Source organism: Schistocerca cancellata, chromosome 1 (genome assembly GCF_023864275.1).
Source record: "Schistocerca cancellata isolate TAMUIC-IGC-003103 chromosome 1, iqSchCanc2.1, whole genome shotgun sequence".
NCBI classification, from domain to species: domain Eukaryota; kingdom Metazoa; phylum Arthropoda; class Insecta; order Orthoptera; family Acrididae; genus Schistocerca; species Schistocerca cancellata.
Window position 1 is genome coordinate 346,687,530 of NC_064626.1, and position 14,179 is coordinate 346,701,708.

Consider the following 14,179-nt stretch of genomic DNA (forward strand, 5'->3'; position numbering starts at 1 on the left):
TGATCAACATATTCAACAAATCATTTATATTTCCAGATATTACCGGTTTTGACTAACTCTGGTTCTTTCTTAATAGCTTCATCGTATCCACCGTCAATGGATTCGGTTTTGGTAACTGGAAATTTGTGGTAAGTTTCTATGGGATCAAACTGCGAAGGTCATCGGTCCCTAGGCTTACACAGTACTTAATCTAACTTAAACTTACACTGACTACAACGCACACACCCAAAGCCCAGGGAGGATTCGAACCTCCGACGGGGGCAGCCGCGAGAACCGTGGCAAGGCGCCACAAACCGCACAGCTACCCCGCGCGGCTTCGGTTTTGGTTTTTATTTCGAATTCCGTAGCACCTGCAAAGGCCATGAATTCCATTTTTGTCAGTTCCTGTGTTTTAATGGTAGTGTCTTTGATGCGAGCCGCCGGTTCTTCAACAATGGGTTCCGCTGTCATCGTTCCCCTTTGTTCTACCGATTGTTCCCCGGTAAGTACAATCAAAAATATCGGTTTCATTTATGTTCATCATGTTGCTTATTTACTGATTAACTCAAATTTAGAAATTTTGTGGATTATTTTCGTCACTTACTACTGCCCTGCTCTAATTCACTACTAATCTGCACAATGAAAAATTCGTGCCAAGAACAAATAACACCAAATTGATACTGACCTGTGACTAGCGTCGCCACCTGTAACCTCCCCCTTTCCTAATCGGCCTACTGGACTGCGATGTAATTGACGGTGATCGTGTATGCCTAATGAAATTTTACATCTACATCTACATGATTACTCTGCAATTCACATTTAAGTGCTTGGCAGAGGGTTCATCGAACCACAATCATACTATCTCTCTACCATTCCACTCCCGAACAGCGCGCTGGAAAAACGAACACGTAAACCTTTCTGTTCGAGTTCTGATTTCTCTTATTTTATTTTGTTGATCATTCCTACCTATGTAGATTGGGCTCAACAAAATATTTTCGCATTCGGAAGAGAAAGTTGGTGACTGAAATTTCGTAAATAGATCTCGCCGCGACGAAAAACGTCTTTGTTTTAATGACTACCATCCCAACTCGCGTATCATATCTGCCACTGTCTCTCCCCTATTACGTGATAATACAAAACGAGCTGCCCTTTTTTGCACCCTTTCGATGTCCTCCGTCAATCCCACCTGGTAAGGATCCCACACCCCGCAGCAATATTCTAACAGAGGACGAACGAGTGTAGTGTAATCTGTCTCTTTAGTGGACTTGTTGCATCTTCTAAGTGTCCTGCCAATGAAACGCAACCTTTGGGTCGCCTTTCCCACAATATTACCTATGTGGTCTTTCCAACTGAAGTTGTTCGTAATTTTGACATCCAGGTACTTAGATGAATTGACAGCCTTGAGAATTGTACTATTTATCGAGTAATCAAATTCCAACGGATTTCTTTGGGAATTCATGTGGATCATCTCACACTTTTCGTTATTTAGCGTCAACTGCCACCTGCCACACCATACAGCAATCTTTTCTAAATCGCTTTGCAGCTGATACTGGTCTTCGGATGACCTTACTAGACGGTAAATTACAGCATCATCTGCGAACAACCTAGTAGAACTGCTCAGATTGTCACCCAGGTCATTTATATAGATCAGGAACAGCAGAGATCCCAGGACGCTTCCCTGGGGAACACCTGATATCACTTCAGTTTTACTCGATGATTCGCCGTCTATTACTACGAACTGCGACCTTCATGACAGGAAATCACGAATCCAGTCGCACAACTGAGACGATACCCCATAGGCCCGCAGCTTGATTAGAAGTCGCTTGTGAGGAACGGTGTCAAAAGCTTTCCGGGAATCTAAAAATACGGAATCAACTTGAGAACCCCTATCGATAGCGGCCATTACTTCGTGCGAGTAAAGAGCTAGCTGCGTTGCACAAGAACGATGTTTTCTGAAACCATGCTGATTACGTATCAATAGATCGTTCCCTTCGAGTTCCCTTGGAGGTGATTAATAATGTTTGGATATAGTATATGCTCCAATACCCTACTGCAAACCGACGTCAATGATATAGGTCTGTAGTTCGATGGATTACTCCTACCACCCTTCTTAAACACTGGTGCGACCTGCGCAATTTTCCAATCTGTAGGTACAGATCTATCGGCGAGCGAGCGGTTGTATATGATTGCTATGTAGGGAGCTATTGTATCAGCGTAATCTGAAAGGAACCTAATCGGTATACAATCTGGACCTGAAGACTTGCCCGTATCAAGCGATTTGAGTTGGTTCGCAACCCGTAAGGTAACTACTTCTAAGAAAGTCATGCTAGCAACTGCTCGTGTTTCAAATTCTGGAATACTCCATTCGTCTTCCTTGGTGAAGGAATTTCGGAAAACTGCGTTCAATAACTCCGCTTTAGCGGCACAGCCGTCGGTAACAGTACCATCGGCACTGCGCAGCGAAGGTATTGACTGCGTCTTGCCGCTTGTGTACTTTACATACGACTAGAATTTCTTCGGATTTTCTACCAAATTTCGAGACAATGTTTCGTTGTGGAACCTATTAAAGGCATCTCGCATTGAAGTCCGTGCCAAATTTCGCGCGTCTGTAAATTTTAACCAATCTTCAGGATTTCGCGTTCTTCTGAACTTCGCATGCTTTTTCCGTTGCCTCTGCAACAGCGTTCGGACCTATTTTGTGTGCCATGGGGGATCAGTTCCATCTCTTACCAATATTATGAGGTACGAATCTCTCAATTTCTGTTGCTACTATATCTTTGAATTTGAACCACATCTCGTCTACATTTGCATAGTCAGTTCGGAAGGAATGGAGATTGTCTCTTAGGAAGGCTTCTAGTGACACTTTACCCGCTTTTTTAAATAAAATTATTTTCCGTTTGTTTCTGGTGGATTTGGAAGAAACGGTATTGAGCCTAGCTACAAGGACCTTGTGATCACTAATCCCAGTATCAGTCATGATGCTCTCTATTAGCTCTGGATTGTTTGTGGCTAAGAGGTCAAGTGTGTTTTCGGAACCATTTACAACTCGCGTGGGTTCGTGGACTAACTGCTCGAAATAATTTTCGGAGAAAGCACTTAGGACAATCTCGGAAGATGTTTTCTGCCTTCTACCGGTTTTGAGCAAGTATTTTTGCCAACATATCGAGGGAAGGTTGAAGTCCCCACCAACTATAATCGTATGAGTGGGGTATTTATTTGTTACGAGACTCAAATTTTCTCTGAACTGTTCAGCAACTATATCATCGGAGTCTGGGAGTCGGTAGAAGGAGCCAATTATTAACTTAGTTCGGCTGTTAAGTATAACCTCCACCCATACCAATTCGCACGGAGTATCTACTTGGACTTCACTACAAGATAAACCACTACTGACAGACACAAACACTCCACCACCAATTCTGCCTAATCTATCTTTCCTGAACACCGTCTGAGACTTCGTAAAAATTTCTGCAGAACTTATTTCAGTGAGTAAGGCTCCCGTTACCGAAGGAAAATAATACCAGTTAGTAGGAGGAAAGTGTACATCAGACCCATTTGAAGGCAGAGTCTATTCTAAACCTAATCTAAGCACTGATGGTAGTTTTGAAATGGGTGGAATATAGTGCAATCACTAACGAACCACATAGGTGGAAAAATGGTAGCTCGTAATATTTAATACAAAAATGCTGACAATACAAAAAATACTGATTAGCTAAAATGTGTATTAATAATTATTCAATCTGAAATAATGAACAACGTAAGACTTAAGTCCCCAAAAGACACGCACACATCAAAAGTTCCGAACAAGCAACTACTACTCCTCATATACATAGTTATAATATGCAATATACTCTGTTTGTCGTAATATATTTTACTATGTGTCATCCTAAACAAGTTAATGTAACTTTCAATTAACACAATCAGTTGGTTTTTCTTTTTCCTCCTTTTCTTTTCTTTCTCTTTCTTTTTTCTCCTTCAATGTAGAATAAGTAGAATATGTAGAATAAGTAAAATGGTAAAATTAATTGTCAAAAAAGATTGTGAGAGAACCGACAAAGGGCTATTAAGTCAAGATGTATAGCAGCAGGTGAGGTGAAGAAACCAAATGATGTGGTAATTATGTTGTTTAACATTACAAATAATTTAAACACTGGCTGTAAACGTGCTAGTGAAATGAAATGAGCGTGTGGCATTGTTGGCCGGAAGGCCCCATCCGGGGAAGTTCGGTCGCCAAGTGCAAATCTCATTTCAGTCGCCGCCACATTGGGCGACTTGCGTGCCGGTGATGAGGATGAAGTGATGGTGAGGACAACACAACACCCAGTCCACGAGCAGAGAAAGTCTCCAACCTGCCCGGGGATCGAACCCGGACCCGCTGCACGGGGGAGAAGCACGTTACCACCCAGCTAAGCAGGCGGACAGCGTGTCAGTGTCGGGTGATATCCAGGCGAGAGTTCTGTCTGCAGTCGTATTAGAAAATCCACGATTTTTTGACGCAAAAGTGATATCACCTGCAGATGAATGGTATCGACTGCTTGATATATCAATAAATATTTCCGCATTGGTCCCCGACAACGTTCACTCACCATCAAGGATGCCAGGGAATCATACTGTCACAGCAGGAGAATTGGCTGGAACAATCAAAATATTTAACAGCCGAGGGTGCAGTGTGGAGTAAGCTGTTGGAGTCTGCTCACCGAACTCTGTGTCCATCAGCAGAAGCCATCACTCTCTTGTATGAATCGTGTTGCGCCGGAAAGGAGGTGGAACCAAGTGTGCCAGAAATCATTTTTCAGTGTTCATATACCCTGCAAAAAGTGTTTATAAAAGTTTAGGTGCTACATTACGTTCCCTATAACTTGATCTGTATGCCAATGTGGACATCTAGTTGTCATCATGGCAGAGAGGACAAAAGATCCCCTTCACAAGAATCTTGTGGTAACTGACTGGACCTGTAATGATGATGCTGGAAACCGGAAAGGAAGAAGGAGAATGACTCATTACTTCCCAATAACATACATGCCTTCAGACTGTGGAAAGACTAATCTACTCCTAAAGCCGTTAAAACATCCTGAAGCGGGTCCGCTTCGAGCATATGTACATATTTTTTCGAAATCCCTGTTTCAGCCAAAATATCGCAGGAAATATTGCACGGCATTGAAGGGGTAACATATCAGATTTTCAGCGAAAGCAGTGATATTACATCACCTGAAGAAGTGAAGCCAGATAGTGTATTCATAAAATGACAACGTAGCGGTGGAAATCCAGAACGAGGTCAAGAAATATTTCAGCTTTCATCGTCAGAAGCAAGTCGATAAATTTTATTTGAGCCAAATATACTCAAGGATCCTGAAACAGTTGGTCCAGGATAATGCAAACCTTATTACAGCTTTCAAACAGTACAATCTGAGTTTAAAGTATATTTACCAATCTCATGTCGGAACTGACATGTTGTACAATGAATTCGTTACCATATGTAGGGATTGCTAGAATAACTTAGAGTATGCTTTTTGGTTATTGATAAAACGCCTTTTCTGGTTATTGATAAAACGCGAAAACTGAATGATGGTCGATATAGACGAAACTTCGATGATATTCTACATAAAAAGCAGTATACCAAAATGTAACCCTGTCAACACATTGTAGGCTATGTACAATTCCCACGGATGCAGTGTGCTCATCCCGATGGGACGAAGCATAATCCAAACATGCTTTTATACGCCGACAGAAAAATCGAGCCAATCAACGCAATATTAGTGGAATTGCATCGCGGCATCAAGGCAGCTACTGCAAAAAGTGAATTTGTGCTGAATGGCAGCATCCAGCGAAGTGAGCAAACAACACAAGGTTAACGGAAATGGATGGTATTATCAAAGCAGCAGTTACAAAAGGTAAATCTTAGGTGTATGATAAAATCCAGCGAAATGACCAAGCAATAAGCACAAGGTTAGTGTCAGCAGCCACGGAAGTTGAAGAGTTGATTGGGAGAATCCAGTGGCAGACGCATACATAGAGAGAGAAATTGAAACGCTTTTCAATACACGATTAACAGAACTGGATAGAAACTTCCTGGCAGATTAAAACTGTGTGCCGGACCGAGACTCGAACTCGGGACCTTTGCCTTTCGCGGGCAAGTGCTCTACCAACTGAGCTACCCAAGCACGACTCACGGCCCGTCCTCACAGCTTTACTTCTGCCAGTACCTCGTCTCCTACCTACGAGGTATTGGCAGAAGTAAAGCTGTGAGGACGGCGCGTGAGTCGTGCTTGGGTAGCTCAGTTGGTAGAGCACTTGCCCGCGAAAGGCAAAGGTCCCGAGTTCGAGTCTCGGTTCGGCACACAGTTTCAATTTGCCAGGAAGTTTCATATCAGCGCACACTCCACTGTAGAGTGAAAATTTTATTCTAGAACTGGATAGATTTATCAAGCGAATAGTTATGAAAATTCAGTTGTATGAATCCTTGATGAGTGATACGAATGAAGGAGTCCATTAGCATGAATTTGAAATAGACGAGTTAAGAAGGTGAACAACCCATCACCCCTTAGAGTGTACAAGATGTATACTGTATCGGAGTGTAAGCAGTACGCGGCAGAATGTTGACAAAACGCAAAGTCATAGAGGCATAGGAAGCCATTTTTCGCTAACTGTGACTCTTGAAATTGGGACCGCTGGATCGTCAACTGCCTCTCTTGGAAACATTTAGATCCGTAACAGAAATTATTCAGCAGCTCTGGATGGCGGCGTCAAAAGGCGATAGAAAAAGAAAAAATGAAGATGGCGAAGAACAAACATCACAGTGATAGCGAATTAGGTACTAGATATGGGGTCAGTTGAGACCAGCGTTATATGCTGGGAAAGCTACCTATACGATTGATCAAGGACACTATCCACGATGGAGACAAGGAGTTTGAGTGGACATCTAGTTAGTGGAGCGAATACCTAGAAACATCGAACCCTGAAAAGTATTTGCCGCAATAGATTATATGCTGAAATGTTATGTATGACTAACGCACATAGACGAGACAACACTCGAAAAGGATGATTAAGAAGCACAAACAGTGGGAAATACATAAGCATTATCAGACCGGTGTTCAGTGATGAAATTGGCGAAGGCCCTGGCGTTGACATTCAATATAAAAAACTGAACACACTGCCTCTGGAATATATATATTACGATGATCCTAATGAAATTATAGACTGGCTACGGCTACTGACAGCATCAGCGGCAGCAGGGAATACAACACGCACGAACGAAATACGAGGTGCATTCAAGTTCTAAGGCCTCCGATTTTTTTTCTAATTAACTACTCACCCGAAATCGATGAAACTGGCGTTACTTCTCGACGTAATCGCCCTGCAGACGTACACATTTTTCACAACGCTGACGCCATGATTCCATGGCAACGGCGAAGGCTTCTTTAGGAGTCTGTTTTGACCACTGGAAAATCGCTGAGGCAATAGCAGCACGGCTGGTGAATGTGCGACCATGGAGAGTGTCTTTCATTGTTGGAAAAAGCCAAAAGTCACTAGGAGCCAGGTCAGGTGAGTAGGGAGCATGAGGAATCACTTCAAAGTTATCACGAAGAAACTGTTGCGTAACGTTAGCTCGATGTGCGGGTGCGTTGTCTTGGTGAAACAGCACACGCACAGCCCTTCCCGGACGTTTTGTTGCAGTGCGGGAAGGAATTTGTTCTTCAAAACATTTTCGTAGGATGCACCTGTTACCGTAGTGCCCTTTGGAACGCAATGAGTAAGGATTACGCCCTCGCTGTCCCAGAACATGGACACCATCATTTTTTCAGCACTGGCGGTTACCCGAAATTTTTTTGGTGGCGGTGAATCTGTGTGCTTCCATTGAGCTGACTGGCATCCACGTCTTATCCATTGTCACAACCGACGAAAAGAAAGTCCCATTCATGCTGTCGTTGCGCGTCAACATTACTTGGCAACATGCCACACGGGCAGCCATGTGGTCGTCCGTCAGCATTCGTGGCACCCACCTGGATGACATTTTTCGCATTTTCAGGTCGTCATGCAGGATTGTGTGCACAGAACCCACAGAAATGCCAACTCTGGAGCCAATCTGTTCAACAGTCATTCGGCGATCCCCCAGAACAATTCTCTCCATTTTCTCGATCATGTCGTCAGACCGGCTTGTGCGAGCCCGAGGTTGTTTTGGTTTATTGTCACACGATGTTCTGCCTTCATTAAACTGTCGCACCCACAAACGCACTTTCGACACATCCATAACTCCATCACCACATGTCTCCTTCAACTGTCGATGAATTTCAATTGGTTTCACACCACGCAAATTCAGAAAACGAATGATTGCATGCTGTTCAAATAAGGAAAACGTTGCCATTTTAAGTATTTAAAACAGTTCTCATTCTCACCGCTGGCGGTAAAATTCCATCTGCCGTACGGTGCTGCCATCTCTGGGACGTATTGACAATGAACGCAGCCTCATTTTAAAACAATGCGCATGTTTCTATCTCTTTCCAGTCCGGAGACAAAAAATCGGAAGCCTTAGAACTTGAATGCACCTCGTAATATCACCTCAGAGCATCGAGAAAGACACATTACCGAATAATAATATTTATGGAGTGGTCTGTGAACTTCAGTGCAGACGAGTCATAATGCATGGTTTGGATGAGTTATGGCAAGCCGATCTCCTAGATATGAAAGAGTACTCAAGATCGAAGTAAGGATTAAAGTATATCTTGATTATCACAGATACGTATTCCAAAGTCACCTGGATCTTTCCTGTGAAGGCAAAGACTGGCAGGGACTTGGTGCAGAAATTTGAACAACTGCTTCAGAATGGTGTGAGTTGGTTTTCTAGTAACCTACAGATCGACCACAGAGGGGAATTTTGCTATAAGGATTTCATGTCGGTACTGGAGCAATATGGTGTAAATCACTACTCTGCATTCTCCCACATGAAAGCGAGTGCTGTAGAGCATCTGAACAGAACCCTCAAGAACCGTGCGTGGATACAGTTTAATCTTCATGGCTCCTTCACATGGATAGACTGTCTCCAACAAATTATTGGGTAGTAGAATCGAACTTAACAACACACAATTAGGATGAGATCGATAGATGTATGTGATAATGAACTTCCAAATATAGCATACAGTTGTAGGAAGATAGTGGATACACGCAAGCAGAAATTCAAAGTAGGTGATTTGGTGCATATTTGGAGGAACGAAACTATGTTTGATAAGTCTTGTCAACCTAGAAATTTACAGTGGCCAAAATACTGAGGCCAAACCTGAGACATCGTAAAAGACAGTGTTGGTCAAAAAACTGCAGGCAGTGGGAACGGAACTTTACTGAAATAGTTCAGCTTCCAAGAATCACAAGTGGGTGAATGCTCACGATTTACTATATAACACTATGCACAAACTTCGACAGTGCAGTACCATACCATCAGTGCTAGGAAGGGGATCAGCAGAGGTGGTGGTGATATTCTTGGTAAACTGCCAGTCGAACTTCATCTTCCAAGGTACAATTTCTGTGGACCTGGAAAAAAACTGAAAAGTATCTGGCTTGTGGTCATAAGGGAATTAATCTACTTGATGAGGCATGCAAGGAGCATGATTCAGCGTATGGTGCAATGCAAGGTTTGACAGAATGTCACTATGCAGATCGAATTTTAGCCGATAAGGCGAAGCAGATATGTTGCAGAATGGATACGGGCACAGGACAAAGTACAGCGGCATTCGCTGTCGCTAAAGCAATGCGTACCACAGTTAAATTGGGTGTTGGAATAAATTTCGAACAAATAACGAGCACGACTCAGTGCACACTGAAGAAAAAGAAACCTACTGGGTCGTTGGTGGTAGCGGAAAATGGCGTCATTTAGAAGAAGAAGAAAGGAGTAATAAGATGTCCTAGGGTTCCGGCAATACCTAAGTTATCTAGTGGAATTATCCCCTTTCTAATTCCGGCGATATTGGAGTTATTGGCAGTCGGGTCATTTGCAGGTGGCGCTGCCGCCATAACCCGAACAGTGAAAAGTACACAAAACGCTCAGGAGCAGCTAGAGGAATCTAACTGCATAATACAATGAAGAAGGCCGTTGCTATCTGTAAAGGCCGACATTTAAAACAATAGAAGAAATGACTGGACATTAAAAAAAATCTATCTAACAGATGACTTAGCAGTAATGATCTGATTAAATTCACACTTAACTTTTGCGGCAGGTCCTGTCTATCGAAGTTCAGATAATGCTTTTGGAAACACTTTGCCGAATTCAAATCCAATTCTAAAACTTATTCCGCAACTAACACTTTCCCAAATCCAATCCAGTTCAAACACTTTGCAAGATTCTTATCCCTCAACTAACAATTTCCAAATTCCTATCCCGGACGAGCCCCCAGTTGCAGGCTAACATCCCAAAGATGTTCGGTCTCACATGCGGTTCCTCGTCGTCGAAATGTCTTGGCTTAAACTTGTCTAGGGGTTGAACCGCACGTGTTGCTTTACACGCCCCAAATTAGACACTTGTGATTATTTGGTTAAATTGTCTGGCTGATGGCAAGTTTACGCAATTTTATGAAACATACAACGTTAATGTAACATATAACAACAGTAACAATAATATTGGGAGCTAAATTAATGACTCGTAAATGATGTAGGCCTCACAGTTGCGATTTGGTTAGAATAATGTTTATTCAGAAAGCAAACTTATATCGAAAGTGGTCGTGTTTAGAATTACTATTACACTCGAGCACATGTCCATTTGGCACAGTTCGATCATTACAAGTCAAATACTCCACCTCGTTAACTTCCGAAATGTTAAGAGTTCAGGCAAGGCGCGCGGCTGCTCACCGCTCAGACACTAAGTCCCGCGATACCTCACAACGCGAAATTTTCTAAGTCGTTTCACTTCCTAGCTACTAAAGACCGACCGTCCGCTTTCGCGTCTCCACCAGCACTGTCCCTCTGCCCGTCCCCAGCCGCGTTTCCCGCACGCCGAATATCCTCGCTCAACTGACTAGGGCAGTTCCCTTTCCTGAAGCCGTCCATCTGATTGGCTACAGCTTATTCTACATTATTTTACATTTTAACATATTTAAATAATCAAAGCTTGACCACTTTCACGTTCTAAATAATGTAACAATAATATCTATTACATAATAAACATTAAATTCTTTTACATTAAACCAATACGATTTAATTCTTAACTTTGGATGTCACGGCCAGTAGCCTTGCACCAATGTGCTTTCTGAGAAATAAATAATGTACGAAAGTAACTGTTATGTACTAAACTTTACAACAAATATTCTATCACCTAATGATTCAATAAGGCGCCATGCTGTCATCGTTCAGTGTGTTTTGTGTGGAGGAAATGATGATCTGACGCTTAACTGAAAATACTGATAATTTAAATTTACTAAATCGTTTAAAGAAATATAGTTACAGAGTTGATATTTACAACAGTTGTCGTTTTACTGATGCGCTTCTATATGAAATGTAGATCGTTAAGACCTACCAAAGCGTTCAGATTTTAGCATTCAGGTCATTGTTACAAAACTTGTTAATTTCACTTTAACAGTAAATCGTAAACTGTTATAGATATGATCAGTATTCAAGTTTTATTGAGACCACCATGAAAATTTATTAAGGGTGGTAGATTATAATTACTGTTGCTTCACGCCTTGAATTACACAGAATTAAATAGTTTTCATAAATGTTTCCCTTTATAGCCGATCTTAGGTCCGCCATATTTAACACTGGTATATCTCCCTGGCCACAAACAGCTTCTACGGGGTTTCCCTATGACGTAGGTTCTCGTCTGTCTCACTCACACACTACAGCCCTTAGGCCTCGTCCAGCACAATAGACGCCTGTGAATTTCCCCATCTCATGACGAATCTGCACTCTTTGTGGCACACGGTCCTGGACGACAGGGTTCGTTTCGCAGTTCCTGGAGGCTGACTCTTTCGGCATATACTTAAATGAAAGCGAAATGCTCGTAACTCACAAGTATCGTGGTCCCATTTATCAACAGGAGAGTGCTCGTCCATATATGGCATGAGTGCCTATGAAATCTCCGTGTGGCGTTGAGGTACTCGACTCCTGTGGCCAGCAAAATCCTCAGATCTGTCACTAATAGAACATGTTGAGACAATCTCGGAATTCAGCTCTGTGCAGTACAAGTATCCAGGTTATTATGGACCGCTTAAAACAGCTTGCCTCAGGAGACGATAAAATGTCTTTACGACATGCTTGGCAAACGAACCAGTGCATGCATCAAGACCAGATGGTGAGCAACGTCATACTGATAAGAGGGCTCACACCTTCTCATTCCGTGATGTTTCGTTTGGTTTCCTCCTCCCCTTTTGGGTGCTTAACTCTTTTTGCCACACACTATAAACGTGTAATTTGATGTACTGAGCAATAATTCTGACAAACAACGTGTAAGACGAATTCATACTTCAATGTATCAGTCGGCGAAGTATGCGCCTAATATTTATATACTTTCGACAAATGAGTTTTACAAATTAGATAAATTAGCCAAGTAATATTAAAAATGAGAAATTACCGTCTCACACAAGGTCCATACGTGAAACTTTTTTAACCCTCAAATACGAGAAATCACTTACAATGCGTCGTGGCTCGCCAACACTGACTGGACACTCATACACAGAATATTTAATGTTTTATGACCATGGTGAAGACTTCTTAACACACAGAATGCTGCAAGTTAAGCTGGCCAGAGAGCCATCCCCAAGCACACAAATAAGGTCATATTCACCACGGGGCAGTGAAGAAGAACTGCTCATGTTCTTTTCGTATATTAACAAGTAGATGCGCTGTATTAGCTGTAACATACTTCGTTTTTTCGTAGATAACTTGCGTATCTACGCGGCAATGTTGTCCGAATAGAGCTTTAGAAACCAAAAGGCAACCACATTTCTTGATCTACTACAAAAATTTTGTTTGCGAGCTGCGTTTTGCTTCTTGGGCCATCATCAAGTTGACTGTTGCGACCCCATATAAAATTAGCACAGGGCAACCAATGTAATTTTGCAATTGGGCTTTGCAGTGGTGCTATGTGATTGGAGTCTAGCTCCTGTCATAACACATACAGCCGACACGAGTTTGCAGCGTTGCCGTCTCTGTGGCAGTCATAGGTCGAACGTGCGGCTAAGCCTCTCCGATTAGGTGAAGCCGCTGATCTTTGATCTACGAACTGTTAATAGCCCTGATGGTTCTGGGCTTCAATCTGGATCCAATAGGCGAGGACGGCCCGCGAGTGCCATAGCCAGACTCTCTGTTCAGTCTAAGGGTGTCCTGGGCTCAACTCGTGGGGCCTGCACGTTACTGATTTTGAGTGTCCAAGGAGGCCAAACAGCGAAGGTCATCAGTCTCCTTTAACCCCTCAGGACAGACGCTGTGTAACCAGTCTGTCTGCGTATAGACTGAAAAGTTTGTGAGCAACGTGTATCTGAGCCATCGGCCTTGCTGCAGTTGCAACACTGGTTCCCGTCAGATCGCTGAAGTTAAGCACTGTCGGACTTGGCTAGCACTTGGATGGGTGACTGCCCAGTCTGCCGAGCGCTGTTGGCAAGCGGAGTGCATTCAGCTTCACCACACGCCCCTCCATATCCGCACCTGGTGACACCAATTGGCAGAGGATAACACGGCGATCGGTCAGTACCGTTGGGTCTTCCGAGACTTGTTAGCATGTGTCTGAGGCGGAACATGGGAACCAGCCCGGTTTTTACCTAGAAAATGTCGGAATCTCGCTAAAAACAGCATGCAGGCTGGCCGGCGCAGCTGCCCGTCGTCGTTAACCCGCCGGGCGTATTCGATCCGGGGCCGATGTAACTCCCGTGTCGGCAGCGGTAGCGAGTACACGGGCAGCATCCGTACGGGTTGCGCTGCTTGTGGCGTAAACTAGCTAGCCTAGCCTCCAAGCCTCGCTGCGCCGCAGACTCAGACCCCACTTGTGTCATCAGCTACCAGCTGGTGCTGTGTTGCCGCACCAGTCGGATGTCACAGTACACTCACAGTCTAATATGTGCAGTCACGACACGCACTTGTTTATGTTGTTGTGGTATACGTTGCGACAGCAGCGCTCCAAGCGGACAAAAAGGTACACTTCTAAATACGACATCGGATGAATACGAACGGTGTGGTTTATGTTGATTGGCAACGCAGTTTTTACGAGAGGCAGCGTCTATTGTGCTAT